Raw genomic sequence first — 12709 nt, 5'->3', positions numbered from 1 at the left:
AGAAAGCCTGAGAAAGTCAAATTGACAGTCATAAGGAGAATTATTTGGAGGTGGCATTGAAGTTAAGTGGGGAGAAGTTGAGATGCAAATATGATTTCCTAGATTTGAGTCTTGGCTTCACAGCTGACTTTGTGATTTTCTCATCTATTTGAACTTTGATTTTCCAAACATAAAACTGAAAAATATAAAATCTCTACCTCTCACCTTCGGTCTCTATTGAGAATCAAGGTAGAAAGCGTCATGAAGGTGTACTGTAAACTAAAAAACCAAATTGAGGGATTATGTCCTAACAGCTGAAGCAACATCAGTAAAAATACTTAGTCCTATGAAAAATGTCTTTACTATGCATTTAGACATGGCAAGTAAAACCAACCCTATCAGATGTATACTTACCAATTAAAGTTATTTTCTTTCTACACAAGATACTTACATATTTTACTAGTCCAGATCCCTCTACAGAAGCCCTACTGGAAAGCCTTATTACTGATGGCAGGAAACAAAAACAAACCAGCTGTTAACAATCCAGATCAGATGATGTTAATGTAGTTTGAAACCAAATAAAGTGGAGGAGGAAAGGAAACATGGGGATGAGAGAAAGCCTTAACAGTTCATGAAGAAAGTAGTAAATCTCACTGACAGAAGATAAACTTCTTGGGCACCAAGGCAATGAAAATGGTGTTGATCTATGTGTCCACAGATGTGGCTCCAGGGTGTAATCTGTTCAGCTGCTCAATATCAGGACAGCCACATGGGCACCACCTCAGGGAAGATAAATAGGAAACCTCTTAGAGAGAGAAACACAATTGCTCCTGCTAGTTCTTACATGGAAAACCTGCTGATTGTCACTGTTGGACAAAGCAAGTGCTACTGAAATATTCTGAGACATAGAGAGTAAAAGACCCGGCCACAAATCCAAGAGGTGATGGGATGCAGAGAGACATAAAGTTTTGCTTGTATCAATTTACTCAAGTTAGATAAGGCCATCCCACTGAATTTCATTAGGTAGTGCATGGAGCAAGTTTAGAAGGCAAAGAATAATTGGGAACTCTGTATTATATAACATGTAAAACATTGTTATGTGTAATATATATAAGCTACCCTTCAAGGTCAGGGAAGATCAGAGATATGCAAGTTTGAGAGAGAAAAAAATGGGTTGGCATCTCAACCAGTGGATCAATATCCCACTCCACTTGAACCAATGGAAATCAATCCAACCTTTGCGTAAAAGGCCAGTTCTTTTAATGTGCTTTATTACATCCCTGGATTGACACTAGCAGGCAGGAGGGAGGGAGGAAATAAAACCATCTTACAAAGAGAATGTGGAAGAAAACTTGTTTTAAAAATAATCACTTTGGCCTTCTCAGAGTTTTCAGTCAAGCAATATGCTAAATTCAAGAAACAACCTGAACGTTTCAGAGCAAACCCATGCCTTTGTTTTAATTATTAAAGCCAACATGTTGTTATTCATTATGTGCATATTTAGTCAGCAATTATGACATGTAGGCACAATCCTAGGTTCTGTGAGGAAGAAAAAGGAGAATCAGATACAGAATCAACCTTCAAAGAGCTTACAATGTACTAAGAGAGATGACACCACATAAAAAACAGCAATGTACAGTAGAAAATACATGCCCTAAAATAAAAAGGACCATAGACAGTGAAGAGAGAGAGTGAGATTCCATCTGAAAAGCTTGATCAAGGAAGGCTAAAATCGCTTTTATTTTCTTGTCACTTTTATGACAACGTAAAATTGATTCTTTCTCTTTAAAATCTCCTTGAATATCTCTCAGTGGAATAAATAAACCTTAGGTTCATTCTTAAGAGACTTGTTTTTGCCTCTAGTTTCAACAGGAGCCCAAGATCTAAAGATCTAGAGGCGAAAGATCTAGAATGGTGTCCAACCTCTGAAAGCTGTTCCAGGTCATTTCTGACCTTGTTCATACTTAACTAGGGATTTATTACCAAGGGTCCACACAAGGGCTACCCACTTTAATGGGTACCTTGACATGATATGCAAAAATGCTGTGTGTAGATGCCTTTGTGTTTTTTCACAGCTTTCATCAAACTGTTTCAAGCCAGGAGCTACTTTGAGGCATTCCTCAGACCTGGAGTGCAGAATCAGATCAGCCCCAGGAAGAACGCGAGCCAAGTGAGCTCCGCAAGACCTAGATCAAAATGGGACCAGGTCCTGGGGAGACATGGTTTCTCTCGACAAAGATAAAATACTTTTTTCTTGCCTTAGTATTGAGAAGATGTCCTTGGTCAGGCTTGTGCTTTCCCGTTTTCTCTGAAAGAACGTATGTTTTGAAACAGTAATACCGTTCTCAGGTCATATAATATGTATGTGCTGAAATGGTAATATTGTCTTCAGATGACATGACATTCAGATACACTACTGGTTCTAAATCAAAATGGTGAAAGCCATTGAATTTGAGAACATAATCTTAGTTTTTATCTAACAATGTTGGCAACCATTTACCAGTGGATTTTTTTAGAGTTCTATAAAGTGGGTGTTGATGGTACCCAAAGCAAACATTAATAATCTTCACTGGAACAGAATGAATGGGAAGGAAGGAAGCTAAAATCTTTCCGTTTGATATAATTGCAGTTTAACGTGCTTTATTACATCCCCGGATTGACGTGCATAAGGCATAAGAAACCAGTCAATTTCAGTGAACAAACAACCAAATACCTAAAACCAGCTATTTACATTGTATGTAGTTAATAACTGCTTGCCTGAATTTTTCAAGTTCTAACCAGCTGTTTTGGCATTTTATAGACACAGTCTGAATAATTCCATCTATATTCCATCAGTCCTAAATTAACGTGACAAGTGTTTGTGTTTAGTAACATTTTCTAAAGTTGATAACTGTGTAAACAATTAGATGGTTCGCCCTCGCTTCCTAAAATACAGACATTTCCCAAGTAGACTGTCCTGAGAACAGCAGTTTCTTCATTTCCAAAGGGCATTACAGAGACCATAGAACTAAACTGGCCACCTCTTTTTTTATTTCCAGGACCCACTTTTCAATATATCACTTAAGTGATACATAAATTTATTTTAAATGGCTTACCTCCATTTAGGTGCCTATCAAAAGAAATGGAAATGTCTGTTCTACCGTTATCAAAAACTTCCTGATAGCAATATTTTTATTTAATTGAAAAGAGAGAGAGAAAAAAATCGAATCATGTCACAGACAGGTGGAAGGACACCGCAGGCAGGACTGTGTTTTCCAATGGCATCCAGGAAGATAATGAGTCCATGTCTATGGAAATTGATTCATTAATATTTCATTGAGGCAGCTTCAGAGCAATTCAAGAACTAGCTACCAGGAATTCAATCAGTAAATTCAATGAATTGTTGAGCTTAAAATAGCTGGGGGGGGGGGGCAAAGATATACATATATTTGGCATGTGTGCATATTTATACATACTGATGTGACACGTATATGCACATGAATACAGGAATACATATTAAAACACAGCACATGTAAGAGACTGTCATTTCTAGGCTTAAACTCTGTCTCACCTGCTTATATTCTTTACTTAAGAAGAATTTCCAAATAAAACAAAAATCACTAGATTTAATAACATTCTCCTGCTCAGTACTCGATTGGAAAGCAAGTTAACAAAAATGTTAGCCGCAACTTGTTCACTGGTAATCACATATTTATCAATAGAGCCCCTTCAATCAATTGACAACACATCAAGATGGCTCCCGAGAACCCATGCTGAGGCTGGAAAAAAACGGGGATCAACTATTTCATGGAGGAAGGGCTAATGGTTTGGGGCAGAGCAGCCAATTTACCACGTGATATACACATTGAGAAGGGCCAGTTAGGGAAATACATTCAAATTATCACGTCGGCTAAGTAATTGGTCTTTGGGTGTCCCTGAACACCAACCTACGAATAATTTTATTTTCATTTTGGATCAATGTCTTCTAGCCCTTGTCTAACTAACCTGTATTGATGTCTTTTTAATTAAACCGTGCGTGATATGCTCTCTCGGCAGTGGGGCATACTGAGTGTACATGCTAGGAATTCCAGATAAGGTAATTATGCTATTTGTCACTGTCATGATTAATGTGTGACAGCTGTTATGACAGCTGTGCCACTGTTTTGTCACAATACTCTGTTCATCCATAACAAAATTAGCTGTCGCACTCAAAGGTACACACTTGCTGCTATTTCTTTCTGAAGTCAACAATGAGAAAATCGAGAGGGAATATTACATGAACTCTGTGACAAACAAGAAAAACGACATCTTTATTTTTTTTCTTTAAATGATGATATAACCTGCCTGCATTGAAAATGCAGATAGCTCACCTCTAGCAAACAAGCTGTCACAAGGAGCCAATCCGCCACTAATCTAGCTAACAAGGTCTCAGTATGTGAGGGGTTTGCTTCATAATTTGAATCTGCCTTGTCAGGCAAGCCTTTTAGATGTTACCCAAATTAGCATTGGCTGGAACTGTTACTGCCTGTCAAGGTGGGAAACTGCAAATGCAGAGTGATAATAGGAAGTGGGAGACTGACTCACCCTTTCCTTTGGGCGTCAGTCAAGTGGAGCAAAATAGGCGGCTCTGCCTCCATCTCCCTCAAGACAGTCGTCCCTCCCTCCCTCCCTCCCAAGCCCTGCACCCTTAACTGGGAAAGATGCTTTCAGGAGCTGTCTCCAAACAGAGATGTAAATTGTCAGATGAAGGCAGTTATTAATGTTAACCAATATTGTTTCTTACAGAGCCCTAAGACTGGACTATAAAACCACAGAAGACACTGATGTGAAGAGACAGATGGCTACAATAATAGCGTTGTTATTCTATAGCTTTGGGTGAAGTGGATACTGCATATGTTCCATTAATTTAAAAGAAAAAAAGCTCACGGAGATGTCTATTCATAATGTAAAAGAAACACTGTGACATCAGACATGCTGAGTGCAAAAGAAAGAAAATATGTTGGATATGCATAACTAAGTGAACATGATATTTTCTCTCTTAAAAATTAAAGGGAGAGCAGCTGTGGCTATTATTATTTTTCAATAAATGATTAGTTTGATGTACTGATAATATATTTAAATTTGCCAATAACTTAACCAGCAAATATAATATACACTTTTAACAAGGAGACTGTTTAAATCAGGCCCATCTGCACTGTCTCTCTTAGGCCTCTTCAAAAACAGCTCTGGAACACTGAATTATTTCAAACAATTACAATGATTACAAAGGAACTGTTACCACCTGCTGCTGACTCTTGGCAGTCATCAGTCAATGAAGGATTTAATTAGAATATTTATCAAGGATGACCAAAACTCCTTTTGATTTGTCCCTGATTTCTTCATGTGGGAAAAGTAAATTCTTTGAAATTCAAACAATGAAAAGATGCTAAAGATTTCGGGAGTGAGAGTCCCCATGGCATATCCATCCCAGGGAGACCCTGCTGTTCATGGATTTATAAAGAACTGACTTCTCTGCAAATAAACTGGAGACCAGATTACAGATTAGGAGGACCTGAGCTCATCTCCTCCTACAAGCACACCCAAATCACAGCTAACGACTGAACAACCACGGGTAAAAAAGACGGGAATCTACTGAAAAACATATTCTACATCCAACGGCATAAAGAAAAAATCACGAGATGGTAGGAGCTCATGATACGGTCAAATCCCATACCGCCCAGGTGGGCAACCCACAAACTGGAGAACAATTATACGGCAGAAGTTCTCCCACAGGAGTGAGAGGGACCTCGAAGCCCCACAGCAGGCTCCCCAGCCCAGGGCTTCAGCACTGGCAGGAGGAGCCCCCAGAGCATTTGGCTTTGAAGGCCAGCGGGGCTTGACTGCAGGAGCTGCACAGGAATGGGGGAAACAGAGAGGAGGGCACACAGAAGGCCCCTGTGCACCGGGTCCCAGGGCAAAAGCAGTGACTCCACAGGAGCCTGGGCCAGACCTACCTGCTGGTCTTGGAGGGTCTCCTGCAGACGCGAGGGGGCGGGGGCGACTGTGGCTCTCTCTGGGGTCACAAAAGCTGGTGGCGGAAGCAGGGACCTGCATCAGTTCTGGCTGGAGGCAGAGACAGGTATTTTGGGTCTCTGGCACCGAGACCTGCCCCACTCAACAGCCTGTAACTGGGACGCCTCAGGCCAAACAGCCAACAGAACAGGAACACAGCTCCACCCCTCAGCAGACAGGCAGCCTAAAGACTTCCTGAGCCCACAGCCATCTTTAGATACGCCCCTTGACTTGGCCCTGCCCATCAGAGGGCCAAGACCCAGCTCCACCCACCAATGAGCAGGCATCAGCGCCTCCCACCAGGAAGCCTTCACAGACCTCCAGACCAGCCTCACCCACCAGGGGGCAAATACCAGAACGAATGAAACTATGACCCTGCAGCCTGCAGAACTGACACAGGTCAGAACCTACCCTGGGACCAGCTGGTCCCTGGGCATTGGGTGGTGAGAGGGGTGTGTACTGCTGGGACACATAGGACATCCCCTACAGAGGGCCACTTCTCCAAGGTCGAGAAACGTCTAAGCTATTACATACATAAAAATACAAATAGAAATTTAAACAAAATGAGACGGCAAAGGAATGTTACAAAGGAACAAGATAAAACCCCAGAAAAACAACTAAATGAAGTGGAGATAGCCAATCTACCTAAGAAGGAGTTCAGAGTAATGATCATAAAGATAATCCAAGAGCTCAGGAAAAGGATGCACAGAGAGAGAAGTTACCAGAAGTTCTTAGCAAAGAATTAGAAAAAGATGCTAAAAAACCTGGGCGCATGCTTAAATAGATTTCAAATCAACAACTAGGCTTTAATTCAATTGCTCTGGTTGGTTTTCTGTGAGACAGGCATGTGAACCTTTGATGATTCCTTTCACTTTCACTTTCTACCTCAGAGGAAACAAAAACATTTGTTACCTTACATTATTACCAAGCATATAGCACTTAGCTACTAGATCGCACAGGGGTTTTGGATGAAGGAAGTGATAGCCCCTTCCAGGTGGTAAGTGTTCATGCATGAATGGTCATGTATTTATAGAGAGCACCTGTGTTAACTTCATGTGCATTCACCCTGAGAACTCCCTGTTGAAAACTACCCATCTTCAAGATCCACTTCCAATGCCATCTCTTTCACGAAGCCTTAGATGAAATTTTGTCCCCATGTGTTCTCGCCCCTCCTTTTCTTGGAACTTCCATAGCACTTGCTGCTTGTTTATTTGTTTTAGTCACCAACTGTATTTGATTTGGGAAATGATTATTTGTGTGCTTTTCTTACCCATGGGCTCCAAAGAGAGCAGGAAACACTTTTGATGAATCTTTTAATTTCTCACAGAATCTAGGATACTATCTCACACACGGTAGGCCCTTTTGTTCATATTTATGAAGTAAATCAATTATTGCATAACAGGGGATTTTCAAGATGGTGGAGGAGTAAGACGTAGAGATCACCTTCCTTCCCACAAATACATCAAAAATACATCTACATGTGGAACAACTCCTATACAACACCTACCGAATGCTGGCAGAAGACCTCAGACTTCCCAAAAGGCAAGAAACTCCCCACGTACCTGGATAGAGCAAAAGAAAAAAGGAAAAACAGAGACCAAAGAATAGGGATGGGACCTGCACCTCTGGGAGGGAGCTGTGAAGGAGGAAAAGTTTCCATACACTAGAAGCCCCTTCACTGGCAGAGACGGTGGGTGGTGGTGGGGAAGCTTCGGAGCCACGGAGGAGAGCACAGCAACAGGGGTGCAGAGGGCAAAGCGGAGAGATTCCTGCACACAGGACGGGTGCCGACCAGCACTCACCAGCCTGAGAGGCTTGTCTGCTCACCGGGGCAGGTGGGCTCTGGGAGCTGAGGCTTGGGCTATAGAGGTCAGATCCCAGGGAGAGGACTAGGGTTGGCTGCGTGAACACAGCCTGAAGGGGGCTAGTGTGCCACAGCTAGCCGGAAGGGAGTCCGGGAAAAAGTCTGGACCTGCCTAAGGGGCAAGAGACCATTGTTTCTGGGTGTGTGAGGAGAAGGGATTCAGAGCACTGCCTAAACGAGCTCCAGAGACGGGCACGAGCCACGGCTATCAGCGCAGACACCAGAGACGGGCATGAGACGCTAAGGCTGCTGCTGCCGCCACCAAGAAACCTGTGTGTAAGCACAGGTCACTATCCACACCCCCTTCCGGGGAGCCTGTGCAGCCCGCCACTGCAAGGGTCCCGGGATCCAGGGACAACTGCCCCGGATGAACGCACGGGGCGCCTCAGGCTGGTGCAACGTCACGCTGGCCTCTGCCGCCGCAGGCTTGCCCTACTTTCTGTGCCCCTCCCTCCCCCGGCCTGAGTGAGCCAGAGCCCCCAACACACCTGCTCCTTGAACCCCATCCTGTTTGAGCGAAGAACAGATGCCCTCAGGCGACCTACACGCAGAGGCGGGGCCAAATCCAAAGCTGAACCCCAGGAGCTGTGAGAACAAAGAAGAGAAAGGGAAATCTCTCCCAGCAGCCTCAGGAGCAGCGGATTAAATCTCCACAATCAACTTGATGTACCCTGCATCTCTGGAATACCTGAATAGACAACGAATCATCCCAAATTGAGGAGGTGGACTTTGGGAGCAACTGTAGACTTGGGGTTTGCTTTCTGCATCTAATTTGTTTCTGGTTTTATGTTTATCTTAGTTTAGTATTTAGAGCTTATTGCCATTGGTAGACTTGTTTATTGATTTGGTTGCTCTCTTCCTTTTTTTTTTAATATATATATTTTTTCCTTTTTCTCTTTTTGTTTGTATGTATGTATATGCTTCTTTGTGTGAATTTTCTGTATAGATTTGCTTTTACCCTTTGTCCTAGGGTTCTGTCTGTGTGTGTGTGTGTGTGTGTGTGTGTGTGTGTGTGTAGTTTTTAGCGCCTATTATCAATGGTGGATTTGTTTTTTGGTTTGGTTGTTCTTTCTTTCTTTATTATTATTTATAATAATTTAAAAAAATTTATACTTTAATAGCTTTATTTTATTTTATTTATTTTTTCTTTCTCTCCTTTTTTTTTCTCCCTTTTCTTCTGCGCCGAGTGGCTGACAGGGTCTTGGTGCTTAGGCCAGGTGTCAGGCCTGAGCTTCTGAGGTGGGAGAGCCGAGTTCAGGGCATTGGTCCACCAGAGACCTTCCAGCCCCACGTAATATCAAACGGCAAAAGCTCTCACAGAGATCTCCATCTCAACGCTAAGACCCATCTCCACTCAACCACCAGCAAGCTACAGTGCTGGACACCCTATGCCAAACAACTAGCAAGACAGGAACAAAATCCCACCCATTAGCAGAGAAGCTGCCTAAAATCATAATAAGTTCACAGACACCCCAAAAAACACCACCAGACATGGTCCTGCCCACTAGAAAGACAAGATCCAGCCTCATCCACCAGAACACAGGCACCAGTCCCCTCCACCAGGAAGCCTACACAACCCACTGAACAAACCTTAGTCACTGGGGGCAGACAACAAAAACAATGGGAAATACAAACCTGCAGCCTGCGAAAAGGAGACCCCAAACACAGTAAGTTAAGCAAAATGAGAAGACAGAGAAATACACAGCAGATGAAGGAGCAAGGTAAAAACCCACCACACCGAACAAATGAAGAGGAAATAAGCATCTACTTGAAAAAGAATTCAGAGTAATGATAGTAAAGATGATCCAAAATCATCAGTGGAACAGTATAAAAAGCCCAGAGATAAACCCACACACATATGGTCACCTTATCTTTGATAAAGGAGGCAAGAATGTACAATGGAGAAAAGACAGCCTCTTCAATAAGTGGTGCTGGGAAAACTGGACAGCTACATGTAAAAGAATGAAATTAGAACACTCCCTAACACCATACACAAAAATAAACTCAAAATGGATTAAAGACCTAAATGTAAGGCCAGACACTATCAAACTCTTAGAGGAAAACATAGGCAGAACACTCTATGACATAAATCACAGCAAGATCCTTTTTGACCCACCTCCTAGAGAAATGGAAATAGAAACAAAAATAAACAAATGGGACCTAATGAAACGTAAAAGCTTTTGCACAGGAAAGGAAACTATAAACAAGACGGGAAAATACAACCCTCAGAATGGGAGAAAGTATTTGCAAACGAAGCAACTGACAAAGGATTAATCTCTAAAATATACAAGCAGCTCATGCAGCTCAATATCAAAAGAACAACCCAATCCAAAAATGGGCAGAAGACCTAAATAGACATTTCTCCAAAGAAGATATACAGATTGCCAACAAACACATGAAAGGATGCTCAACATCACTAATCATTAGAGAAATGCAAATCAAAACTACAGTGAGGTATCACCTGGCACCAGTCAGAATGGCCATCATCAAAAAATCTACAAACAATAAATGCTGGAGAGGGTGTGGAGAAAAGGGAACTTCTTGTACTGTTGATGGGAATGTAAATTGATACAGCCACTATGGAGAACAGTATGGAGGTTCCTTAAAAAACTAAAAATAGAACTACCATATGACCCAGCAATCCTACTACTGGGCATATACACTGAGAAAACCATATGTCAAAAAGAGTCTTGTACCACAATGTTCACTGCAGCACTATTTACAATAGCCAGGACATGGAAGCAACCTAAGTGTCCACTGACAGATGAATGGATCAAGAAGATGTAGCACATATATACAATGGAATATCACTCGGCCATAAAAGGCAACAAAATTGAGTTATTTGCAGCGAGGTGGATGGACCTAGACACTGTCATTCAGAGTGAAGTAAGTCAGAAAGAGAAAACAAATACCGTATGATAACACACATATATGCAATCTAAAAAAAAAATAATGGTTCTGAAGAACCTAGAGGCAGAACAGGAATAAAGAGGCAGACATAGAGAATGGACTTGAGGACACAGGGAGGAGGAAGGGTAAGCTGGGACGAAGTGAGGGAGTAGCATTGACATATATACACTACCAAATATAAAATAGATAGCTAGTGGAAAGCAGCTGCATAGCACAGGGAGATTAGCTCAGTGTTTTGTGTCCCCCTAGAGGGGTGGGATAGGGAGGGTGGGAGGGAGGCGCAAGAGGGAGGGGATATGGAGATATATGTATACATATAGCTGAATCACTTTGTTATACAGCAGAAACTAACACCATTGTAAAGTAATTATACTCTAATAAAGATGTTTAAAAAATAAAGTCATTCACATATCATTCATAATTATGACTTTATAGTTGGGATAAATCAATAGCACCTTAAAAATAAATATTAAAATAAATTGTTAAGTCAGTTAAAAATTATTGCATAACTGAATGCTGAAAAGAGTGTTTGTGTATTGTAGTATCTGTATTCAAGTGATATTAAAGAATGTAGGAGCTATTTAATGTGTGTAATCTTTTTTTTTTTTTTTTTTTTGTGGTACGCGGGCCTCTCACTGTTGTGGCCTCTCCCGTTGTGGAGCACAGGCTCCGATGTGCAGGCTCAGCGGCCATGGCTCAGGGGCCCAGCCGCTCCGCGGCATGTGGGATCTTCCCGGACCGGGGCACGAACGCGTGTCCCTTGCATCGGCAGGCGGACTCTCAACCACTGTGCCACCAGGGAAGCCCATAATGTGTGTAACTTTTTATAAGTGAACATGAAATATTTAAACAGACAAAACTCCCAGGTGATACCAAACAGACCAATTTTAACATCAACTGCTACACCCAGGAGTGATGTCAGATTAATGGGACACCTGAAATAACCACCATAAAAAGCTCCTAATTAAAAGGGGTGTTCCAGCTGTACAGATAACTTGATCTTTTCTAATGCCAGGGAGGTCTAGAAAACAGCTCTCTATGTAGCTGAAAAGGCATCCATACATTCATAGGTAGTAACAAACAGGACACAGTTTTTGCAGGAGTTTTGTGGGAGGCAGTTTTTACAGAAGGTAATTACGCTGGAGGATAATTGCACTTCCAGTGTTCCACAGGTCTGTGAAATTAGCAATCAAGCATAGAAATAGCTAGAACAATAGAAATAGAGTAGATGGGTTGTGTGGAGCAATGGCAAGCTAAAACTTAGAACTCTTCAATTAGGAGATAAACTCTAGCACCAGGAACCTAAAACACCAGGCTGAGATGGGGGATGGGGTGGGGCGAGATGTAGGAAGGCCCAAAGATGATGCATAATTAGCAACAGGTAGGAAGAAGAGGACCCAACTCAAAATCGGTCTGATTCTAGACAGAATTCTCCCTAGTTAGGGAGAATTAGTAAGTGCCAGCACCCAACAGAGTTTTACTTGAACTTAATCTTTAATTTTGTTCGTTTCAGTTAACTGTTTAGTAATCTGAACATTTTATCTCATTGTGAGGGCTCCATTTCTTTAGAGGCATAATTGAACCATTATTATTTAAAGGCATAATGACTGATATTAGTAATGGAGAGGAGGCACCAAATCAGTAAACTGAACTGATGGCTTCTGGGACCTTGACAGTGTGGTATCACATTAGCTACTGTATAATGCCTTTTCCTCTTACATATAGTAGCCCTTACACTTGTGTCCAGAGAATTAATCTGATGGGTTCCTCACTGATCCAAGGACAGAAGAGGATTTTTGACTGGCACCCTTTTCCTCAGGTTCCAGTTCTAAGTTACAGATAGGACACCTCCATGATCAGTTAATCTAATGAAACAGTGGAAAACTTTGCTAACTCTACCAAAACTCACATACCACTAATTTACCC

General features: G+C 41.9%; 1 long non-coding RNA gene across 1 annotated transcript in view; it reads right to left on the bottom strand.

Annotated features, from left to right (window-relative positions):
• The window catches only part of LOC307188552, a 362965-nt gene extending 356888 nt beyond the window's left edge, over positions 1-6077 (bottom strand). Inside the window, exon 1 of the long non-coding RNA XR_013828989.1 lies at positions 5952-6077. This is a non-coding gene — a long non-coding RNA (uncharacterized lncRNA). The remainder of the gene's footprint in view (positions 1-5951) is intronic.
• Positions 6078-12709: the final 6632 nt, after the last annotated feature.

This window comes from Stenella coeruleoalba (genome assembly GCF_951394435.1).
Source record: "Stenella coeruleoalba genome assembly, chromosome: 7".
Taxonomy (NCBI): Eukaryota; Metazoa; Chordata; class Mammalia; order Artiodactyla; family Delphinidae; genus Stenella; species Stenella coeruleoalba.
The sequence above is the reverse complement of the archived record's forward strand: the minus strand, read 5'-3'. Positions and strand labels throughout refer to the sequence as shown.